Raw genomic sequence first — 25,162 nt, 5'->3', positions numbered from 1 at the left:
GAAATATACAAAATGTTCTTACTAAGTATGGTTACTCATTAACCAACCTCTCTTCATTCCTTGGCTTCCACTCACCCTCTCTTTCCAGTCTCTGGTTATGTGTCATCCTATTCTCTATCTCATGAGATCAACTGTTTTAGTTACCACATGTGTGTGAGAACATGTAATATTTGTCTTTCTGTGCCTGGCTTATTTCACTTAACATAATGGAACCTCCAGTTCCATCCATGTTGCTGTTAATAACAGTATTTCATCCTTTTTATGACCAAATAGTATTCCATTGTGTACATATATCACATTTTCTTTATCCATTGTCTGTTGATTCAATGAGCATTTAACAAAAAAGTTTTAGTAACTCAAGAAAGTAGGACCTAAACTCCAGGATCTCATAGTTTCATTCTTTTCTGCTGGTTTTATGTTTTCCTGGACCAGAGTTGCAATAAAATGAATATACAGTTGACCTTCCTCCATGGGTATCTGGAGGAAAACAAAGGAATCACAAAAGAGTTTTTCTATTCTTGCATGAAAAGTACTATAATACTACAAAGTGCTGCTCTGTTTTATAGAGGGAACCATGAAGTAGTAGTCTTTACGATGAGGTTTCTTGGAATTTTTTTTAATGCAAGAGGATCTGAGGGTGCAGATTGGATGTAAGTTATTAAACATCAAGACCATGGCAATAAAGATGCCACTGTTCTTTTGATAATGCACAGACCTTTGTACTTTTGTGTGTGGGCTTTCCTTTCAGAAGATAAATATGTTTTTAAAACTTTGACAAATGAAGGGTGTTTTGACTGTTTGTGAGTTAAGGCAAAAAAGAATGACGACAATCAGTAATGTGCCCAGTGATTGATTCCACACTCATATAGAGAATAAACCTGTCTTACGACGTTCCTTTTAAAAAAGTTTTCCATATAATATATTCGAAGTCTTGTATGTCAGTATTTTTTATTTTACTTCTAATAAATTTTCTCTTGTAAGACATTTTTCGTTAGCTGCTGTTTCTTGGAATAATGTTTAAAAAGGGATTTGCTACATATGTATGAGATTTAAATATTTTGAAATTTTCCCATCTTTTTTTCTTCTTGAAAGTTAAAACACCTCTGAAGATCAAAGAAATCTCTTTTTCTGATTATCCAGGAGTAGAATTTGGGATTTTATCTCAGGAGAAGTGCACTTAGAAAATGTAAAAATAAAAACAACAGAAGTCCCAGCTGGAGTGAGAAAAATCAATCCCTCACAGACGTTTTTGTCTGTGGCCAATTGGTGACTTTCCAACAGGGTCTGTCTTTTGAAATCTGGTTTCCTCTCTCCCAAATTAAACCCTGGTTGTATCTTAAAAAGAAAAGTCTCCACCGTTCTGTCTACCATGATTCTTTATAAACTTTCCTTCGTGAAGGAAAGGGAGAGCATTTTGAGAGTCTTGGAACAGTCAACATGGTGATTTCACAGTTGAGTTTACGTTCTCTGCATTCTCCCCCATAATATTTCTTTTACCTAAAACAAATTCTATATTGAAACCTTAATAGCATCAGACATCTTTCTTAAAAACAAGAAGTCTCGGTGACTGTTGATTGTAACACAATATAACATTCATATAGTGTTCACAAGTGGCTTTAAAAATTTACTTTTCATTTTTTTATGATTAAAAAATTGTTTTCAGAGACAGGGTCCCACCATGTTGCCCGGGCTGGTCTTGAACTCCTGAGCTCAAGCAATCCTTCCGGCTTAGCCTTCCAAAGTGCTGGGATTACAAGCGTGAGCCACCATGCCTGGCACAAGTGTCTTTTAAGTTTCATAATATTAACCACACAGGTGCTCTGTTTGGTTCATCACACTTTGATCTAGTGAAATAGTTGAGGATATTCAGTTATGAGGAGAAGACAAACCAATACAGATGAAGAAAACAGTAAGCAGTCTATCGGTATGCATCATGTACATTTTTGGTACCTGGCAATTAGAAGGCACTATGGTGAATAAAATAGGTGACGTAGCTCCTGTGTACAGAGAACTTAGAGTCTGGAACAAGATTCAGAGGCAAATTGGTACTCCATTGTTCAGAGGCAGAGGTCTCAGCTGCAGTCACAAAAACTAACAGAAAGAGAAATGAAGGCAGAAGACATATGTAACTGTGAAATATTAGAGAGTCCTTTTTAGCATAACACTCTTTCAATGTTATTCTTCAAAAGTAATAGTCACCTCATTTTGCTTTTAAAACAATTGTGGCTTCCTTTTGGCATTGCCATGAGGTGACCCCCTTGCATTCCATATCTATCTCCCAAGGACCCAGGAGCTTAGATCATGAGTGTTTGCAAGTATCACCGTAATTATTACCTTGCTCACTGGATAGGTTTGCCTTTCTGTAGGGCAGGTGAGGGATTAGTGGAGACCACTGTTATCAGAAGTGCTTAGCTTCTTAGCCAGAGGGGAAGGCCTGACTATGTGATTTACCTATCCAGGTAGCATCAGGGGTGTGATTCTTTAGGGGTGGGGAGATTCAGCCTCTTTATCTCAGACCCAACAAGTTTGCTATCTGTGTCTTTTGGCTAAGGATTTTTCTCCTCTCAAAAATCTTTGAAAAGTCACCAGGGTTAACTTGGCTAAGAATACCTGACTGGAGGGATAAGCGTTTGCCTCCTTCATTAGGGTACTCAGCAATGTTGTCCTATAATTCCTCTGGAAGCCTCTGGTTTCCTAGTTCAACTGCTCCAACAGAGATGCTCAGGGAGCCCAGATGGCCACACAGTCATTCCTGTGAGAACAGCAGAACAAGGATAACAATGAGCAGCCCTGGAAGAGGAGAATGCCACATGTATTACATCTCTGAGGATGGAAAAAACAGAGAGGAGGATCACATAGGAACCCCAAAGTGAAAGACATCAGGGCAGACACACTAAAATACACTAGTTCACTTAGGACAAAGCTATTTCTCACATGAATATTTCTAGGTAGGATGCTCCAGGGTGGGTAGCCCAAGGTGAGTACAGATTTAATGAACACTATTCATTTTTTAAACTGATGATGTCCAGTAGAAATACAGTGTTTGCCTCATATGTAGTTTGTTTTTTGACATGGATTGTCATTCTGTTGCCCGGGCTGGAGTGCAATGGCGCGATCTCAGCTCACTGCAACCTCTGCCTCTTGGGTTCAAGCGATTCTCCCACCTCAGCCTCTTGAGTAGGTGGGACTACAGATTTGCACCACTGTGCCCAGCTAATTTTTGTATTTTTAGTAGAGATGGGGTTTCGCCATGTTGGCTAGGCTGGTCTCAAACTCCTGACCTCAGGTGATACACTGCTTTGGACTCTCAAAGTGCTGGGATTACAGGCATGAACCACTGTGCTGGGCCTACGTAATTTAAAATTGTCTAGTAGCCACACTAGGAAAGTAAAAAGAAACCAGTAAAATTAATTTTAATAATAAGTCAAGAGATTCAAAATACTATCATTTCAGCATGCAATCAATTTAAAAAATTATAAATGAGGTAGTTTACATTATTTTTTCTTCTGTACTAGGTCTTCAACACTTAATGTGAATGTTACACTTACAGCACATCTCAATTTGGCCTGGTCACATTTTAAATGCTTGACAGCCGTTGGTGGCAAGTGGCTTCCATAATGCACATTGCTGCTCTGGAGAATGGCTTAGTGGGCTAACTGGTCTCTGTATGAATAAAATCGTGTGTGTGTGTGTGTGTGTGTGTGTGTGTGTGTGTGTGTGTGTGTTTAACTGCATTGCTGAACAGCAATAGCAACGAAAACTACTCTATTGCCCCTACTGAAAAAACAACCAACCAACCAAATAAAAAGCTAGTAAGGATAGCTAGCTGGATTCTCACCAAACTTGAGAATTACTGGGGCACAGAGGTGGGCCTTGGTGAGATTGGCAATTCTTCACAGAAGGTTTAGTAAGGATTTTGTGACTAAACATACTTACCAGCTGACCTCTGTGCGGTGTACTCCAAGGTAACATGAGCAATACATTAATTTATTGCTGGTTAGAAGTTCTGGTCAGTGAGGTGGGAAAGGCCAGCTAGTGTTTTGATATGCCAACGGCCACATAGATCACTCACACTGGGACAGACCAGTGGGAGAAGAACTAAATTTGTTCTCTTTTCCAGCCTGCACTGAGATTCCACACAGATGCCTCAGTCTGTTGACCACAGTCTGTGTGCCCCAATGCCTTGGTGGGGAGAAGGCACATTGCTGGAATCACTTGAGGGATGGAAATGGCGAGGGGTTTTGGAATAAAGGATATTTGCAGCAGAATGAAAATGATTGTTGACTTGCTTTGCTAGTTTTTCTCAATACTTAAATAAGAGTATGGGTGTTTTTAACTGATTTTAAAAGGTTGGAGGAAGAGGAGCCTCACTAGGCATGCTGTTTACAGCATTAATTTCCTGGGTACCATTGTTCTTCCTCAGAAAACCCAGATGATACAAACAAAATGGCAATTTTTTTTTCACTGTTGCTGAGAAAGAATTTGATTTGTAACAAGAAGTATACCCCACTTATAGGTGACATTTTTATTTTTGTTTTTTTCTATTATACAAGTAATTTTATAGAAACCTGAAAAATTTTGAAAAGTATAAGAAAAAAATACAAAAATACTCCTCTCACCATTCAATGATGTACCAATATAATGGAAACTCATTGTTTTCTTGAGTCTTTTTTTCCTCTACAAATGTAGTATTTAAGAGTTGAAATTATAAATATTTGTGTTCTTTTTCACTTGACATAGCATAAACATTTTACTATGGTTTATACTACATTTACAAAATATAATCTGCTATAATATACCCATTCTTTCCCTTGTTGTTGGACTTTGAAATTTTATCTATTTCCTAAGTAACATGCAGAAAAATATTAATTTTACTTGATTGAAATCTTACATAATATCTTGGTTTAAAAAATCACTATTTGGCCAGGTACGGTGGCTCACGTCTGTAATCCCAGCACTTTGGGAGGCCAAGGTGGGTGGATCACCTGAGGTCAGGAGTTCGAGACTAGCCTGGCCAACATAGTGAAACCCCGTCTTCACTAAAAATACAAAAATTAGCTGGGCATGGTGGCACATGCCTGTAATCCCAACTACTCAGGAGACTGAGGCAGGAGAATCACTTGAATCTGGGAGGTGGAGGTTGCCAAGTGAGCTGACGTGGTGATATTGCACCCCAGCCTGGGGGACAAGAATGAAATTTCATCTCAAAAAAAAAAATCACTATTTGACATGTAAAATAGTCAGCTATAAGGAGGAGCTGAAATTTAACAAAAGTTATTTCATGACCCTTTGTCTTGTATTCAGAAGCTCTTCACTGAAGTAGAGTTGTATTGTGTGTCTTGAATAAAGCAACACACAATTGTGTGCAAATGACATTTTTTTTTCTCATCATGGGCTGTTTGAGTTAATAGACACAACAATGGTGGACAATGGATGTCAAGAGAAAAGCCCGCTCTTGCACTCCAAATCATGATACGTTTTCCTTCAAATTCAGGAATAGCCATTTGGTGGCATTTATTCTTATAGTGGCATTTGGTTCCTTAATGAATGAGCTTTTTCCAGAAACATATTTCAATAAGAAATGTTACCTAAAGTGCTGATGACACTGATGAAATTAGAAGAGACTTGCATTTATTTATTTTTAGATTTCTCTTGTGAAAAATTCAATTGATACAAAGTAAGTGGAATAGTATAATGACACTTATGTACCCTTCATCCAGCTTCAACCATTATCAATATCCTGCCATTCTCACTTCATCCATACTTTTACCTACTCCCCACACCTTCTACTTGATACACCTATGTAACTCATATCCCAATCATGATATAAAACATTTCCATCTCTCCAGAAAATTCCTTCATATCCCTTCCCATGTAATTCTTCTGCCCACCCCCCATCCCAAGAGGCAGCCACCATTCCCGTATATCTTACCTGAGATTTGTCTTGCCTGTGTCTTAATGTCATGTAAATGGAGTGATATAGTATATAACCTTCTGTGTCCAGCTTTTCCACTAACATATGTCTGTGAGATTCACCCGTGTGGTTGTGTGTATTGGTAGATTGTTCATTTCTATTGCCAAGTAGTAGTCTATTATAAAAATAGATCATATTATGTTTACTCACTCAACTACTAACTGGTATTTGGATTATTCCCAGTTTGGGGCCATGAGCGTTCTTGTATAAGCCTCTGTATGAAGACATGTTTTCAAATTCTCCTCTTAAATATGTAGGAGTAGTTTCTGAGTCAAAGGGTAAATATATTTTAAGTGTATAAGAAACTGCCAATGTTTTTTTCCACTTCTGCCAACCATACGTGAGAGTTCTGGTTGTTCTTCATCCTAGCTAACATTTGCTGTTGTCAGTCTTTTTAATTTCAGCTATTCTACAGGGTGTGTAGTAGGTATCTTGTTGTCATCTTGTTTTGCACTTCTGTGATGACTAACAATGTCAAGCATTTTTTAATGTGGTTATTGTCCACTTAACATTTTTTGTGAGGTGTCTGCTCAAGAGACACTTATTTTTCAGGATCTGCGGAAGTAATGTTATGTCTGAGGCACTGTTTCTTTCTTATGCTAGTGCACAGGGTAAGAAGTGCATTTCTCAGTGTAGGATGCATAGGAAAGTTCTGCAGGGTCACAGATTGCCTCTGTGCTTTGTTATAGATTTCTCCTCTATTTGTGGCCCCTCTTTCAACTCTCTGGTATGGTTCATTTCCTACTACTTGCTTTCTGGACTTTTCCCTTGACTGGGGTTGTGATTCCCTTTGCCTTTGCTCTGTCTGCTTAGGGCAAGTATTATTGGGAAGAAGCCATTACCAAGCTCCTTTTGCTTTGTAGTTTTAACTCATAATGTGTCAGCATCTCCAAAGCTCCACTGAGAACTTAGGATCCCTTTCTAACCCGGAGTCATGAGAACTAAAAATATCTCAAATAACTCTATTTGAAATATTGGAATTGAGTCAAGAAGTAATATATTTTGGGACTGCCAAGTGATACCAACATTATTCATAGGAACTTAAGAGCATTTGGAGAAAGGCTGTGATTTATATCTAAGTCACTGTGCTTATGTGATAAGCTAAATAAGGGTCCTCAAATTCTATGGTAAAAGACAAGAATGTTTTAAAATTTCCAGTAAATTATGAACCAATAGTTTTAGAAATAAAAGCGTTGCAGCAATGTTGACTTCCTAGAAAGGTTACTATGCATACACTTTCAATTTCTCCACAGAGACAGCTAATAGTTTGTAGACTGGCACCAGCCTGTGGGTCACTCTTTGAGCAAACTTGATTCAGAGCACTGAATCTGGAGCCAGACTGCTTGTGTTTGAATCCTGGCTCCATCACTGTTGGCTGGGTGGTCCTTGTTTTTTTCTTTTTTCCTCATCATTCAACTTGAAAGCTGGGTGGTCTTAAGGGAGCTTTTTGCTTCAGTATCCTCATTTGTAAAATGGAGATAATGATGATAATAACAATGCCTGCTGCACAGAATTGTGGTGAAGATTAAATGAGTTCATATATGGAAAGCGCTTATAAGAGTGCCTGGCATATAGTAAGTGCATGCTAAGCTTAGCTGCTATTATCATTGCCGTATCCTAAATCCCAGGACACTTGCAGTTATAGCTATCAGAAACCCAGTTCAAGTTACTTAAACAAAAGGAATTTGTTGGGTAGTTGTAACTAGGTGCTCATATGATGCTATCTGAGTCTGAAACTCCTTTTTCTTCTATGTTGGCTCCATTCTTACATGGGCTTTCCCCGTAGGTGTTGAGGTGGCTTGCAGTGCTCCAGCTTACATCTTACCAGTTGACAACCTGGTGGAATTAGAGTCCCATCTCTTACCTTCTCAAAGTTGTGGTTGTGTGGCTTGGCTTGGTTCTTGTCATGAGCCTACCAAAACCATAACAACTAAAAATTTAGAAGAGGTACTCTTCTGAAGAAAAGTGCAGTGCTGTTACCAGAATAAGAGAGAATGATTGTTTCTTTCAAATGCCTGGGGAAACAGGTTAGAATCTACTGGCTTTTTGGAATAAATAAATGGTTTTGATCAATGATGGAGCTCTCAGGAAAAGATGTCCCAGAAGAAGAGAATACCATTTCTTTCCTGGGAGAAACTTCTGGCCTATGTGGTAGAAGGACATGGGGGACAACCTAATAAGAATCATGATTTGGGCCTTCTAAAATGTGGTCTTCTATCAGCAGGATATGGTGCTTTGGAAACTGTCTTAGTCTGCCTTGGGTATAGCAGAATACCCAAGACTGGGTAACTTAGAAAGAACAAAAATTTATATTCTCACTATTCTGGAAGCTGGAACATCCAAGATCAAGGTGCCAGCATCTGGTGAGGGCTTTCTTGCTGTGTCCTCTGGAGAGGAGGAATGCTATATCCTCACATAGCAGAAGGAGAAGAGAGAGAGAGAGAGAGCGAGTTCTCAGCACAGAATGTCCCAACAAATGATGCAATGGAAGGAGTACCCACTCACCTTCTCGTTTGATTTGAGCAAAACATCCACGCCTTTTTTTCCCCCCACATTGCTGGTGTCCCATCTACGGCCACTGGACTCAGATTTTCCACATTTAATCTACTTAAGTTTCTTACTGGTAAGAGGTTAGGCTCTTCTTTCCCTTCATCAAGCCCTTTATAACAGCATTAATCTAAATGTGTCCCATTGGGCTTCACCTCCCAACACTGTTGCCTTGTAGATTAAGTTTCCAGTTTCTGACATGTGAATTTCTGAGGGACACATTCAAGCCTAACAGGTATATTTAAAAAAATGACTTAATAAAATTAGCCAACATGAGCCAGAAGAGCCTAACCTCTTACCAGTAAGAAACTTAAGTAGTTTAAATGTGGAAAATCTGAGTCCAGTGGCCGTAGATGGGACACCTGCAATGTGAGGGAAAAAAAGGCGTGGATGTTTTGCTCAAATCAAATGAGAAGGTGAGTGGGTGCTCCTTCCATTGCATCATTTGTTGGGACATTCTGTGCTGAGAACTCTATAGGTTCTTTCAATGATGTGATGGAGGAAATGATCGGGGTTGTGAATGTTCTTCTCATTTGTGCCCTTAATGCTTGCCAGGTTGTGAGAGGTTGGGAAGAAATTAGTTGATGTAGGATATGGAAACAGTTTATTTCTCTGCAGGCAGATGGCCAGGTCATGGAAACTTGTTGGAAAGATGGGACCTTTTGAGCTGCTTTCTTAGATCAAAGGCTTTTTGAGTTTAAGGGACTCTCAGAGACCCAATTTATTGGATCCCAGAGACTCACAGGACTGTACTTCCTTACTGATGAGTGAAGACATCTGAACACATTCGTTTTGAAACTGCAGAGAAAAAAACCCCAAGCCTAAGTGATATGGTTAAAAGAGTATAGGTATTCACATTCACACCACAGGTAACTGGATACTTCACTCATTTTTAGTGGCTGAGCTGCTCTGAGCTCCCCGGAATCACAAGATTTAAAGAATTGTTTGGGTATTTAATAGAGGCAAAGCCCCTTTTGGAGACCAATTTTGCAAATTTTGATCCATGTGAATCCTACTTTAAATTTTTGTAGCTGTCTATTGGAGCTCTATTATAACCTCAGAATTATCAAGTATCCATTTTCAAGATACCTTACTTTAAAGATGAAGTGCTTAATTGAATTCCAATTCTGTTCACTAAGATGAAAAGGATCTTCAGAGTTTTGGAGATGAGTATGTGAATTTCAAATAATCTGGAAATGGGGCCGAATTTTAGGAAATGTTTGCGTCAATCTGGCTCTGTGGTGCAAACTGGCAGTTATGAATTTGAATATTCACTGCTACAATAGCATTAGAAACATGATATTGAACCAGGCATGGTGGCTCATGCCTGTCATCCCAGCACTTTGGTAGGCTGAGGTGGGCGGATTGTATGAGCCCAGGAGTTTGAGACCAGCCTGGGCAGCATGGTAAACCCCTATCTCTACAAAAAATATAGTCACAAAAAAATTAGCTGGGGATGGTGGCATGCACCTGTAGTCCCAGCTACTTGGGAGGCTGAGGTGGGAGGATCATCTGAGCCTGGGAGTTCGAGGCTGTGATGAGCTGTGATAGCGCCAGTGCACTCCAGCCCGGGGGAAAGAGTGAGACCCCGCCTCAAGCAAAACGAAACAAAAAACTGAAAACAAAACCAAAAACAACCCTGGTATTGAAATTGAACTAGGCCCACACTGAAAATATTGAGTGATTTTTAAGCATGATTTAAGACCCTGTGCAAATCAAAGTGTGATCCAGAGAATCAGTATCATAGGCATAATTCAGCTTGTCAGAAATGTAAAATCTCAGGCTCCCCTCTCTTCCCCCAGACCTACAGATTCAGAATTTGCATTTTAACAAGAGTTCCAAGTAATTCCAGTGCACATTAAAGTTTGAGAAACGTTAGTGTATGCTTTTTTTCCCTCTCACCATCAGACACCAGAGATGATGATGAAAACTAGATTTTTCTGTCCTACCCGAGACTTTCATTCTGAGTTCTTCATAATCTCCAGGGGATTCCGCTAATGGTCTGACTTCACTATTCAAACTAGAATCTCTAGTTAGTCTCTTAAATGGGGATTCTTATTCTTTGATTAAAATCATTAATGATTAGTCCAATATCCCTGTGTGCTTTTATCTAGGTAATATTGATAGAGCTGCTTTTATCTTACCGCCAAGATTACATGGTTGCAAATAGTTAACAAGTAATATTTTACTAGTGTTAGCAACAGAAACTCACGTGACTCCCCTCTTTCCTACACACACACACACACACACACACACACACACACACACTCATAGATTTCTGACACAATAGTCACCAACGGAAAAAATCTGGGCTGTTTTGGCCACCATGAAACTTCTTTGATCATAGCTATTTAGATACATGTATTATCTTTGCTCCTAGATTCTATGGGAGAGAAACACATTTTATTAAGTTACCAATTACTATAGATAACCTGATAAACAAATTATTAAAGATCTTGTAGAGCACAAGTTCTGGAGACTCAAAGCTGGAAGGGAAGAAATTGCATTGCATAACTTTGCTGAGATTTGAGATTGGTGTGGAAAAACAGGGAACCGAGCTGGCTACCGGGAAGGACATTTCCGACAGAGGAACCGTGAGTAGAAACTCGGAAGAGGATAAGCGTGGTGCCTGTTCCTGGAATAAGAAGCACTCTAGTTTGGCATCTGCACTTATTTACTTCGTTTATATAAACTAAGTACCTGTGAGGTTTAAGGCTTAGAAAGTAAGTTAGGCTATAGTTTGGAGAGTATTAATAAGATGAGGAGAGGAGTCTGGAGTTCATTACTTGGGCAATTAGAAACTGGAAGTTTAGGGAGCAACATGACCATATCTCTGTCTTTGAAAGATTTATCTGGCAAAAGGACTTTGGCGGGATGGGAGGTGGGAATACATGGAGGAAGCAAGACATGGAGAGATTATAGAGGCAGTGGCAATGGACTGGAAAAGAGGGAACAGATGGGAGGTCCACCAAGGATTTGAACCATTATGGTGGTAGTTGGAATAAAAATAAGAGGGAGAAAGTGAAAAGTGTAAGGGAGATTCAATCTATAGAATTTGATGATCTCTTGGGTCTTTAGGGCTAAGGATTTTGAGATGATACCTCTCACCTTCCCATTCATCCAAATTACCTCTGGATGAATGAGAAAATAGTGATACCATTAAAGAAACTGTAAAATTTTGGCTGGGTACAGTGACTCACACCTGTAATCTCAGCACTTTGGGAGACAGAGGTGGGAGGATCACTTGAGTCCAGGTGTTTGAGACCAGCCTGGGCAACATAGCAAAACCCCGTCTCTATTACAACTTAAAAAAAAAAAAATTAGCCAGGTGGGGTGGTGCGTGCCTGTGGTCCCAGCTACTCAGGAGGTTGGGGTGGGAGGATTGCTTGAGCCTGGGAGTTCAAGGCTGCAGTGACCTATGATTGTACTACTATACTCCAGCCTGGGTGACAGAGTGAGACTCTGTCTCTTAAAAAAAAGAAAACATCAAATCAGGGAAATACTTTTTTAGTTTGAGGTAATATCATTACTTAGAAAATGATGGGTGGAAATGTTTAGTTGCCAGACAAAAATGTGAGTCTGGAGCCAAGAAGTTATGTACCCAGAATACAATAACTGAAGCCACAGCAGGGGAGGAAATCATCTAAGGAGGAAGTGTTAGGAAATAGAAATGGAACAATAATGAAAGTTAGGGGCCATCTACATTTAGAGGTGAATGGAGGAGAAAGAATCTCAGGGTAATCAGAGAGAGACCATAAAGGTGGGAAGAGAATTAGGCACTGCTATTTTCCGTCTTTTTTTTTTTTGAGACAGTCTCGCTGTTTCACCCAGGCTGGAGTGAAGTGTTGCAATCTTGGCTCACCGCAACCTCCCCCACCTCGGGTTCAAGTGATTATCCTGCCTCAGGCTCCTGAGTAGCTGGGACTACAGGTGTGCGCCACCACACCCAACTAATTTTGTATTTTTAGTAGAGACAGGATTTCGTTATGTTGGCCAGGCTGGTCTCGAACTCCTGACCTCAGGTGTTCCACCCACCTTGACCTCTCAAAGTGCTGAGATTACAGGTGTGAGACACCGTACCCGGCCGGCACTACTATTTTCAAAAGTCAGACAGAACCTTTCCAGATGAAGCAGGTAAGCAACGGTGTTAAACGGTCTAGCAAAACTGAGAAGAATCGAGCATGAGGAAAGGTTGTCAGAGAGAAAAGGCAGGTAAGTGGCTTCCAGTGACCATGAAGGGAAACCGTTTCAGGAGAGCAGTAGGAACTGATGCCAGAACACAAAGCTTCGTGGAGTAAGTGAGTACAGTTATGTGCCGCTTAAGGATGTTTTGGTCAATGACTGCCTATATGACAGTGGTCCCTTAAATTATAATGGAGCTGAAAAATTCCTATCCTCTAATAATGAAGCCAACATAATGTCACAGCACTATGCATTTCTCCTGTGTATGTAGTGATGCTATGTAAACAAACCTACTAGCTGCCAGTCATGTAAAATTATAGCACATACAGTTGTGTATACTACATAATACTTGATAATGAATGACTGTGTTTCTGGCGTATGTATTTACTGTAGCATACGTTTTGTCATTATTTGAGAGTGTACTCCTTCTACTTATGTGGAACAAAGAGTTTTTGCAGGACAGCCTCAGGCAGGTTCTTTAGGTGGTATTTGAGAAGAAGGCATTGTTATCGTAGGAGATGACAGCTCTGTGCATGTTACTGCCCCTGAAGACCTTCCAGCGGGACAAGATGTGGAGGTGGAAGCCAGTGATATTGATGATCCTGCCCCTGTGTCGGCCCAGGCTAATGTGTACGTGTGTGTCTTAATTTTTAACAAAAAAGTTTAAAAAGTAAACAAAGAAAAGAAAAAAATTAAAAAATAGAAAACAGCTTATAGAATAAGGACATAAAGAAAAAAATGTGTTTGTACAGCTGTACAGTGTGTTTGTGTTTTCAGTGTTATTACAAAACAGAAAGTTAAAAAAATTAAGTGTATAAAGTAAAAATGTCATAGTGAGCAAAGGTTAACTTATTATTGAAGAAGGAAAGTATTTCTCTATAAATTGAGTGTAGCTTGAGTGTGCAGTGTTTATGAAGTCTACAGTGGCGTACAGTCATGTTCTAGGCCTTCATGTTCGCTCACCACTCACACATTCACTGACTCACCCAGGGCAACTTCCCCTCCTGCACTTCCGTTCCTGGTATGTGCTCTAGACAGAGGTACCATTAAAAAAATACTTTTCTATTGTATTTTAAATGTACCTTTGCTATATTTAGATACATAATTACTTACCATTGTGTTACAGTTGCCTACAGTATTCAGTACAGTAACACGCTTTACTGGTTTGTAGCCTGGGATCAATAGACTCTACCATATAGACTTGGTGTGCAGTGAGCCATACTATCTATGTTTGTGTGGGTACATGCTATGATTTTTGCATAACGACAAAATCGCCTAGCAATGCATTTCTCAGAATGTATCCCCATCATTCAGCCATGCAAGATTGCACTTCAGTTGTGAAAGCTAGAAGCAAAGACTCCTCTTTCAAGAAACTGGCAGTTTCTTGAAAGAAAGTAGAAAGAGCAGATGGAAGAAGGAAACTGAAGGAAAGAAGAAATAAGGACCACCAAACTGATCTAAGTTATTATTATTAATTTTTAATTGGATGACTATAGTTTATTTTAAGACTGAGACAATGGACCCAAAGGTGGGAGTAAAACTGATGTAATCATTTTTTGGGGTAATTTACGGGACGTACATCCCTGGAGGCCAGGAGGAATGGGAGAGGATGTAATCAAACACAAGACTGAGCTGCTTCTCCTTCAGAGATGGACTAGTTTCAGCAACTGCCACTCTCTTCCCTCCAGATTTCCAAGCTAGTAAAAGAGGTAAGAAGTGCATCAGATAAAAGTGATGCAGAGGGTTCCACTACATACCACAGTCCCTCTATGCTGTGTTCCTGAGATTCTTTTTCTCCATTTATATCCAAAGCCATAAGTAGCATAAAAAACAGTGTCTTTCTCTTCTGAGTTGCATATGCTTTAACAAAGAAAAAAAAAAAAGGAAGAAAGAAAAGCTTCATCCAAGGCAGAAGTTCTGCTTAGACTCTAGTGGGCTTCTCCATTTCTCTTCAGTGTTTTGTCAGCTTGTATTATAATAGAAACCTGAGCTTGCAGTGGGAAGAATGGGTTGAATCTGATTTTTGCAAATTGGTAATTATCTTGGGAAAAGTTAACCAAGTTACCTGAGCCTTAGTTCTGTTCATCTGTAAAATTGAGGGTAGTAGCGACCTTGAAAGTGGTCATGAGCATTTAATGAGAAGATACATAGAGTATGTGGGACATGCACTTATGCTAGTGGGTCCTCAATAAATGCTTTTTGAGAGGAGATTCAGTAAATTTCAAGATGGCAGAGTCTGTGTCTTATCCCCTGGGTCTGTATCCTGGGGTGAGGAGCTGACATCTTCCTTAATCTGTCTGTCTTGAAGACTCACCCCTACTGCGTTAGTCTCTTACTAGATTGCTTTCACCTTCAACAACTGTTGCCTTCTGTTTCCCTTCCCTGAATAGGTGTTATTCTCTCTCTGCTTTCATTGTTCACAGGCTACACATTCTGCAACTGTCACCAACATGCTGAGATGTCCGTGGTGAACCTGTTGACCTTTCAAGGGGTACTTTCATTTTAGGAGAGAATGGTGGGAAGAACGCAGCGCTCAACACTGTGGATCAACAGTCTGGTTCCAAACACAGGCCAAACCTGCAAATGTGATCCACAGATGTGCAACCATGGCAGCTTGCAAGAAATGCAGATTCCCAGGTCCTACCCAGAACTGTTTGAATTGGAATCTGTATGCTAGCAAGATCCCTAGGTGATTTATATGCACATTAAGGTTTGAAAAGCACTGTTTTAGAGGAATAACTATTTCATAAGGTGGTTTTGAGGATTTAGTGGGAATACATGTACAGAACACCTAAAGCATGTAGATGTGTAATACAGTGCTTAATAAATACTCTTGGCAAATCCCAAGAGAGAAGAAAGAGCCCTCTGTCTCCAGGGTCAATGATGTATAAAGCAGATAAAGAGAAAGGACAAACAACGCAGGACTCTTTAGGGTACTAAAAAAGGAGGTGTGTGTATGTGTTTTGTTTTGTTTTGCCAGAGGAAAGGAAAATAATAAAGGCAGAGGAAGGAATGAAAAAACTGGCAAGTAAGAGCGAGAAAATATGGAATGGAAAAACAAAGTACTTAGGAATGAAATACCTTGAGGTGGTGAAAGAAAAAATAAACAAGAGGTAAAGAGCTCTTAAAATGTACAGTGCTGAAAATTTGGATGAGGGGAAAACTAGATTTCTCCAGATTGGAAGGGAGGTGTGAGTGTGTGATGCGTAAAGAGAGACAGCCAAACCCAAGTGATTTAGCATAAGGCTGGCTTAAAAAGTTTAATAGTCCTCATGTGTAACATGGTAAGCTTGTATTTTGAATTTTCACTCAAGGACATCTTTGTTCAGAAGAGCAGAGTGGTTTGGTTTTGTGCCTGGGTGACTGGAAGGAGTGGGAGGCAGGTGGCCAAAATGGGGACTGTGAGGTTGTGTTGAGGTGTCAGTAAACAGGCAGGAGAAGTGCTGGCCCTCAACAACAGATTCTTTTTTAGGGGTCCAGATGACTGAGTGAGTTTACTGTTAATCACATCCACACAAATGGGTGGGAACAAAATCACAGCCCCCATTCTACGTCATGTGGATGGGATGTTTGCCAGAATGTGGGCTGTGTTAGGGACATGGTGGCTTTTTCTAGGAAGTGAGGGAAGGTCTCAACATTAGAGGAGGGTGGAAGGAGGCATTCTAGCTGCCTTCTATCCCACCTCAGCCAATGGCAATGAAGCATTTCAAAGCAGGATGGAGTAAGGGGGGGAGTCTGGCAATACAGGGATGAGAGAGAGAGAGCGAGAGTGAGAGAGAGTTCAGTAAGCTTACTTAACTTTTGTGAATCTCTACTTTTCATCTGCAAAATGGGCCCTGCCTCTCTAAGATGTCATGACGTAAATTAGTGTCAGTTCTTAAGACAACATTCTAAGACAAATCTTAGCCTTTGACAAAGATGGGAACTTAGAAATCTTACAGAACCAAATCCCTTCCTTTCACAGGCAAGGAACTGAGACTGGGGCAGCCAAGAGTCTTGCAGATCTTGCTTAGGGACACAGAGTTCTTAATAATAGATCTCAAAGTGGAACCCAGGTTTCCCAATTCCCAACCTAGGGCTTAAAACATTGGCAAGCTCATTTTACCACTTTCTATGTTAAATTCAGGAGATGAAGGTACTTGCACTTTAATTTCTGGATCGTTGACTTTGTTGACCTTCACTGCTAGGGCAAAGATCTATGCTTAATGATAAGTGTTTTAACAGTTGGTGGTTCTGACTTTTTATTTTGCTGAAAGGAATAGCCTTTGCGTTTTACCCAAATTTTAACTTTTGGCATGGCTCATTTTTATTACCTTTGTAATTCCAGTGAATTCAGCATGCTTCACTGTTGTGGAATTTGTTGGTGTCTTGGAAAGATCACAGATAGGCTTTGACATCGCACAAACCTGACTCAGATCTTGCCTCTGCCACTTATTTGCACTTTAACAACTCTGGACAGATTCCTTAATTGTTTGGAGCTGGTTTTCTTTATAATAGGTTCTACCTATTATGTTATGGAGTTATATTAATTATGAAGTTGTTTGATAGTGTTAGAAATAATGTTTAAAAGTGCTTAGAATTAGAAAAGGGTCTGGAATATAATCAGAGTTCAATAGATGATAGCTATCCACATCAACAAATACTCATTGAGCGCCCAACTGAATGAAGTATGATGGTTGATTAGGAAATCAGTCTCACACAAATAAAATATTTGCCATGTGTCTTCACTGATCTGCCATAGTGTCTACATTGGAGGTAGCAAAAGTAGTAATTTAATAGTCTATTATCCGACCGCATCCCAAAACTGAAGTTGAACCCCTGACTGCAGATAACTGCTGAAATACTCAAATAATATTTCCTGCAATGCCTTAGCCACCCTTCTTTCCCACATTGTTTTTTTTTAAGCCTTTGTGAGGTTTATTTAAATGTCCGAGATGAGAACAAAGCATATATTTCTGTGTTTATTTAGTACATTTCTCACATATACAGTAGGTGCTGAATTCACACAAGTGATCCTAGAATCTTTTTTGGGTTCATCAATTTATGTAATATCAAAAGTGGCAATTCAACAGAATTTTAACCTATCAATGGACCAAACACATATATGACACTTTCAGTCGAATAACGAACCATTGTCTCTCAGTTCATCACTTCTCCTATATTTTGCTTTGTGATGCTGGGTATGAGGCTCTGAAATTTACATTTCTCCTTTACCAGCTAGCTCTGCATTAGACTCTACGATGCAAGTAGATAAAGAGAAAGGAAGGAAGACTGGAGGAAGACTGTAAGGCATGAGGAAAAACTAGGGGCTTGTTCCTGTTGCATTTCCTATTTTTGCCAGTGTCGCCACAATAATGGTCCTTTAATCCACGCACCTACAAATGGTACCAGTAGCATTTAGTTACCATTTCCAGATTTTTCCCACAATCTGAGATATTTTAGAACACATGGCAGATACCTGTACTCAGAGGTCTGATCTAAGCTCCTCAGGGTCCCTCTTCCAATCTCCCAGGGTATCAGCATAAAATGGGCAACATTACCTTCTCAGTGGTACCTTTCCCCACAAATATATGTACTACTACTACATAGGTTTAGTTTTATATAGCATGTACTATGACATAGTACGTACTATGTACTATCACCCATATAAATTGGAGAATACACTAATATAAGCATTAACGTTATTCATGGTAAAATATAATACATATTATATATTATGCTTAATTATGTCCGATATTGTCTCTATGAATATTCTTTACCAATAGCTGTTCTTCCATTTATATAGGACATTAAATCTTTAATTGTAAACAGTGCATTCTATTAATTAAATCCCTCCCAACATTCATATCAGCTATGCAAAAGTCTGGATTCCAGTTCTCTAGGGGGCCTCTTCCAAATATCTAGGTTCTAATAGTTCAAACTCTTCCCCTTTGTTCCTTCAGTAACTACTCTAATAGGCAATACCATTCAGGACATAGGCATGGGCAAAGACTTCATGATTAAAACGCCAAAAGCAATGGCAACAAAAGCCAAAATTGACAAATGGGATCTAATTAAAGAGCTTCTGCACAGCAAAAGAAACTACCATCAGAGTGAACAGGCAACCTACAGAATGGGAGAAAATTTTTGCAATCTACTCATCTGACAAAGGGCTAATGTCCAGAATCTACAAGGAACTTAAACAAATTTACAAGAAAAAACAACCCCATCAAAAAGTGGGAAAAGGATATGAACAGACACTTCTCAAAAGAAGACATTTATGCAACCAACAAACATGAAAAAAAGCTCGTCACCACTGGTCATTAGAGAAATGCAAATCAAAACCACAACGAGATACCATCTCAGGCCAGTGAGAATGGCGATCCTTAAAAAGTCAGGAAACAACAGATGCTGGAGAGGACATGGAGAAATAGGAATGCTGTTACACTGTTGGTGGGAGTGTAAATTAGTTCAACCATTGTGGAAGACAGTGTGGCAATTCCTCAAGGATCTAGAACCAGAAATACCATTTGACCCAGCAATCCCATTACTGGGTATATACCCAAAGGATTATAAATCATTCTACTATAAAGACACATGCACATGTATGTTTATTGCAGCACTATTCACAATAGCAAAGACTTGGAACCAACCCAAATGCCCATCAATGATAGACTGGATTAAGAAAATGTGGCACATATACATCATGGAATACTATGCAACCATAAAAAGGATGTGTTCATGTCCTTTGCAGGGACATGGATGAAGCTGGAAACCATCATTCTCAACAAACTAACACAGGAACAGAAAACCAAACACTGCATGTTCTCACTCATAAGTGAGGGTTGGACAATGAGAACACATGGACACAGGGAGGGGAACATCACATAGTGGGGCCTGTCTTGAGGTGGGGGTGGTAAGGGAGAGATAGCATTAGGAAAAATACCTAACGTAGATGATGGGTTGATGGGTGCAGCAAACCACCATGGCACATGTATACCTATGTAACAAACCTGCACGTTCTGCACAGGTATCCCAAAACTTAAAGTATAATAATAATAATAATAATAATTTTTTAAAAAGACATTGGCAGACTAAACAGGCACAAGAAGAACACTGGAACACCACAGGTGTGAAGGTCTGAATGTTTCTCCCCACTACTCCCCCTCCCTGCCAAAATTCATGTTGAAATCCTAACCCCTGAGGTGAGAGTATTTGGAGATGAAGACTTTGCAAGATGATTAGGTATTGAGGGCAAAGCCCTGATGAATGATGTTAGTGCCCTTATAAAAGAGACCTCAGAGAGATCCCTTGAGCCTTCTGCCATGTGAGGACACAGTGAGAAGACAGGCATCTATGCAGAAGTGGTCCGTCACCAGACACGGAATCTGCCAGTGCCTTGTCAGCCTTCATAACTGTGAGGAGTAAAAATCTGTTTTTTATAAGCCATCCACTCTATGCTATTTTGTTAGAGTAGCCCAAATAAATCCCACATTCTTTCAGATTGTCTTGGTTGCTTCGTTGCTTGCTTGCTTGCCTTGTGGCCGGCTCTCACGCCAGCCTGGGGACTGCTCTCCCATCAGGAAGTTTTCTTTCCATGGAGGTCTCTTGTTTGTCCTGATGTAGGTAGGCTGGCAGTAAGTTCTAGGAGATAGGGTAAATCTACAGAAGCAGCTGCTTTTACAAAGAAAAAGGGCAAAGGTGGTCTGCTTGCCTTTTTATTTTTTAAAGAAAGGACAATTCACTTTTACTATTTTGCACAAAATGGGTAGTTTGGACTTCATTCACATTGTAAGGAGCTATTCATGTGGGACAACTGGGAAATGACTTTTTGCGACCATGATAGGAAGAGACATGCTAATGTGATATTGAGCAGGGTCTGGATTTCCGTTTTGGCCTGTGGTTGGTCTCTCTGTCCAGGGAGAGACACAAATGCAGCTCTAGAATACTGCTGAATAGTAGCATTAATATTCAGTGGCAAACCTTGATCTGTTGATCTTGGAATACTGGTGTGAAGAGCGATGTAGAATAAATAATTAGAACGTAATCTAATATTAGCAGCTCTGACCTGGCTTCCTGTGAGCTGGGTTTAGGGATGCTTCAATTCTTAATACCATCAACAAGCAATTGAGATATACACATACATCAGAAGCCGGGTGACAGCTGGTATGCCATTGGGGTATTTTGAGGAGAGGAAATAAAGGATTTAGACAGGGCAGAAATAAATAAGCCACATTTCCCCTCGTCTGTGTTGTGCCAGACTGGGAGACTGTATATTTGTGAAAGAATCCACTTCACTGTATATTTCTTAGTGTCTTAACATGCACAGAGGAAATACTGCCCATCCTTTTAACAAGTTTTATATCATTGCCTTCACAACTTAGGATGAAATGCCCTTTGACCCTCTAAGGCTGAATAAATGCCCCACTAACACCAGGAGGTTAATGTATCAAGATAGATTCTCATCTGCTAATCTCAAGGCCAACAGACCCAATTCGGAGTTATTTTACCCATCCTCAAAAGCTTGATTTTAACAGACTGTTGAGAAATAGGTGTTTAAATGTCCGCAGCAATTCCATTTATACCCTACATGACATGTAGGGCTTAAGGGAATAGAAGGGATTGCTTACGGGAGACATCAAGCAAAAAAAACAAACAAGCAAACCAAAAAGAGATCCCGATTTTCTCCACACTCAGAACAGTGTGAGGGAGTGAATCTCAGGGTTTTGTTTGATTTGCACGACAACATCAGGCAGTCAGCACATGTGTGAAATAAGAGAATGCAGGTTGGGTTGTGACTAGCACCCAGGGTGACTGATTTATGTTTAAATGGAGCAGTAAAAACTGTGGTAATCATAAGGCAAGTCAGCAAGGATCCCCCAAAAAAGTAAGTTCTCAGATATCCTGTCTCAGAAGAAAAAAATCTGTCCTGCAGTGGTTTTCTATTCAGACAACTGTATTGATTGTACTGGTCTGCTGTATTTCAGTAAAACTTGTTGATCCATTACTCAAGCAGGTTGCTGCTAGCCTGGATTCATTTGTTCTTTTCCAGCCACATTCCACTGTCGCTTGCTTAGGGAGCTTTTGGAGAGCACACTCGGTGGGTGGTGAATCCTCAAAACTGCAAGCCATCCATCTCTTACTTTCAGAAGGTTGGAGATACCCTCAAATTATTTTCTCTTCAACCATCAGATTTTTGGGAAGATAAGCCTGAGGACAGCTCTTCCTTGTGTCATCCTGAGCTGATTTTAGCACCCTTGAGGTGTGGTGTGCGGGGGAAGTATGACAAAACAAACCCGAGTGGAGCTCACTGGGGTCTTGTTTCCCAGGTGCTGCTTTGGGATATGCCATCCAAACATAGGACTCCATTTATGGGTCTGTAGCCTAGTGATCTCTCACGTCCAAAGGACAAAGGGCTGAAGTGGTTCTTTTCCTGCAAGGGATAATGATTTATTCATTGACAGAACAAATAAAAAATGGCCCCTGATGTAATGTCTGTTGTCTCTCTGTCAAGACAACCCAAACGCCTCCCTGCCCTTTTCTCCTTTGAGTAGGGCTATTGGTTTTGGCTAAGCAAAGATGAGATTCCTGTATTGCAGGTGAGCTGGGTGTCCCATGGGGAGAAAAGGGGTTTTGCCAGGTAAGGCAAGAGTATAAGGAACCATGGATTTGGGGAAAGAATGCTAAGATGGAGAGGATAGAGCTGGTGGGCAGGCCTGCCCTCCTCATCCCATCCCCAAAGCGAGTGAAGGGATGGCCACACAGCAAAGCCTGGCTTGTCCAAAGGCACCCAAGGCTGTGTTAAGACCCTCAACCTGGCTCAACTGTGCCATTGCCTCACCTTCATGACTGGGAAATTGCAGCCTCAATGAGGCCTCACCAGTGGGCTTAGGCAAGGCCCAGGCATTGTTAAGATAGCTCACCCGGAAGTGCTCAGTCTGGCCAGTTCCTGAGGGTGCTTTTCTTTTCTAGTAAAGCCCCACGTTTGGGATCATCATCTTGTTGGAAATCTCTCTCTCTTCTTTTTGCAGTTATGTCATATGATAGTCATCTTGCACAGTTAGGGACCATCTAGCATTCCCCTCATCACCTGGAAGAGGAGCAATGGGTAATGGCCAGAGGTGCAGACTCCTGTGGGGTTTATAACAATGTATCAATCCAATATACGACTTGACCTTGGGGGCCACTGTGCCTGTGAATGGAGCCCTTAGAAGAGAATCAGAAAGTTTGAGAAGAACTTCCCATGTCTCAGGGCCGGCTGGGAGAGAACACAGTCTGATTTGCTCCATTTGACTCTAAGTGAAGCTTCCTCCAAGAAGTGGCTTGAAATATGTTTTATGCATGATAAATGACAAGGGCTTATATAGTTCCCGCAGAGGTTATTGTGTCATCTGAGTTTGCAGATGAAATTCCAGGAGGTGGTTGTCACTGCAGTATCATGGCTTTTGTCCAAGAACTCCACAGCTCCAGCAGCTTTCTATGTTCATAGCATCTTCATGAGAAGGTAGCGCATAGAAATGGCCTTATTCTGCAGACAAAAAGAAGATGGAGACAGGAGCTCTTAGGACTAGGTAGCCTGGATTCGTGCCTATTTCTTGTTAATTGCAGACTTTTGGAAAGCTCACTTTCTTGATGAGGCCTTTGTGCTCCAAAATAGTATTACTCCTGGTCACATGGATTGCTAATAATGCTCATGTTGTTCACATGAGGATTGAGAAATCTGAGGTTTCTGAACAGAAAGTGGGCTCCTAAATGGCAGAGACTAATTATATTAGTATTTCCCCCCTCATGATAGAGGGGGAATTTCTATAGAGTACAAGAATTTCTATTTGGGGCACTAAATGGTACAAGAAATAGAGTCGGTTCAGTTGGTCATCACTCACACAGCAGACAACAGACTAAACAGTCCTAAATCAGGCAACTGTTTTAGTAATGATAATTTTTGTTTTCCTTGAGTAATTTGAAAATGCTTCATAAAATGGAACTATTTCTTTCTAACCAATTCCCCCCATTCAACTGGAAGGGTGTTTGTGAGTTTACTAGTCTCTGGGATGGGGATGAGCAGTGGGGACGCCGTGGGGAGCAGTGCTGGGTGACCTGCAGGCGGGCAAGTCTTCTTCAGAGGAGGAACGGCTCACCCACCGCCGGACTCCCTTCTGGGTTAGCTCACTCCACTCTTCTGTTAGGCTTTGCCAACCAGGCCAACCACAAGGATACATCCCTAGATCTTGGGTGGCCACAGTGGTTGAGAACATAGATACAGAAGCTAATTTTATTTGCTACAACAAGCAAGAAGGCTGAGGTTTATTGAGCAATAGTTGGGTTTTGTCAAACTTGCTTAAGGATTGCCTAAGACCAGCAAAATAAACATGGTAAGGATGAAGAATGACCAGTTTTCTACTCTGCTGTGTTTGGAGGCTGACGAAACTGTCATTGACAAAATTGCCCTGATGGGACGGTTTTTTTTTTTTAAATCTGTGTGAAATATTTTCCTGAATAGTAACTTGATTTTATTGTGAGTGATGAGTTCTGAGCATACCAGGGAGAGAAACAGTGAGAAAGCCACCTACAGAGGTTTTTAACCCTGTCTCCTGCTGCTGCTACAAAGATGTCATTGTTAGATTTATACCCAACAGGAAGACTCAGGGAATATTTGTGGAATAATTGCTTATTTGTTTTATATATTATTATCATTCGTCTATGTATGACCCTTTTAAAAGTTAATTAAGTGATATCATAAGTCCCTGTGAAATCATCACCCATGCCAGAACGGGAACCGAATCAACTTACATCAAGATCCAAGCACTCCTCTTTATTCTGTCTTCTTCTGTTACCCTCAGAGGCATTCATTATTCATTTCTTGTTGACTTATGACAATGTATCATTCAGTTTTATTTATTTTAAAACTTTATATAAAGAGTATAATGCTATATGAAGTTTCTTGGAATTTGCCTTTTTCACTTAATATGATACTAAAATTTTCTGTGTTGTCAAACACAGCTGTAGTTCATTTATTTTCTCCGCTGCATAATCCTCCATTTCATTGACATATGCCATTTATTTATTTATCCTACCACTGCTAGGTATTTTGTCATTTCCAGTCTTTTAGTATTATGCCGTTCAATGCTATGAACTTTCTTCTCTTCCTCTCCAGGTATGTATATGTGTAAGTATTACTCTTGAGTATATATCTAGGAATGGAATGCTGAGCTGAAGGGTATAAACACAGTCAACTTCTTTTTTTTTTTTTTTTTTGACATGGAGTCTTACTCTGTGGCCCAGGCTGGAGTGCAGTGGCGTGATCTCAGCTCACTGTGAGCTCCGCCGCCTGGGTTCACGCCATTCTCCTGCCTCAGTCTCCCGAGTAACTGGGACTACAGACGCCCACCACCACGCCTGGCTAATTTTGTTTTTGTACTTTTAGTAGAGACGGGCTTTCACCTTGTTAGCCAGGATGGTCTCAATCTTCTGACCTCTTGA

At 40.3% G+C, this 25,162-nt stretch overlaps 1 long non-coding RNA gene across 1 annotated transcript in view; it reads left to right on the top strand.

Moving 5' to 3' along the window:
• The window catches only part of LOC139364281 (uncharacterized), a 57,716-nt gene extending 34,021 nt beyond the window's left edge, over positions 1-23,695 (top strand). The window contains exon 4 of the long non-coding RNA XR_011625834.1: positions 15,127-23,695. This is a non-coding gene — a long non-coding RNA (uncharacterized lncRNA). The remainder of the gene's footprint in view (positions 1-15,126) is intronic.
• Positions 23,696-25,162: the final 1,467 nt, after the last annotated feature.

Source organism: Macaca nemestrina, chromosome 7, assembly GCF_043159975.1.
Source record: "Macaca nemestrina isolate mMacNem1 chromosome 7, mMacNem.hap1, whole genome shotgun sequence".
Lineage (NCBI taxonomy): Eukaryota > Metazoa > Chordata > Mammalia > Primates > Cercopithecidae > Macaca > Macaca nemestrina.
This window is presented reverse-complemented; position numbering and strand designations above follow the sequence as displayed.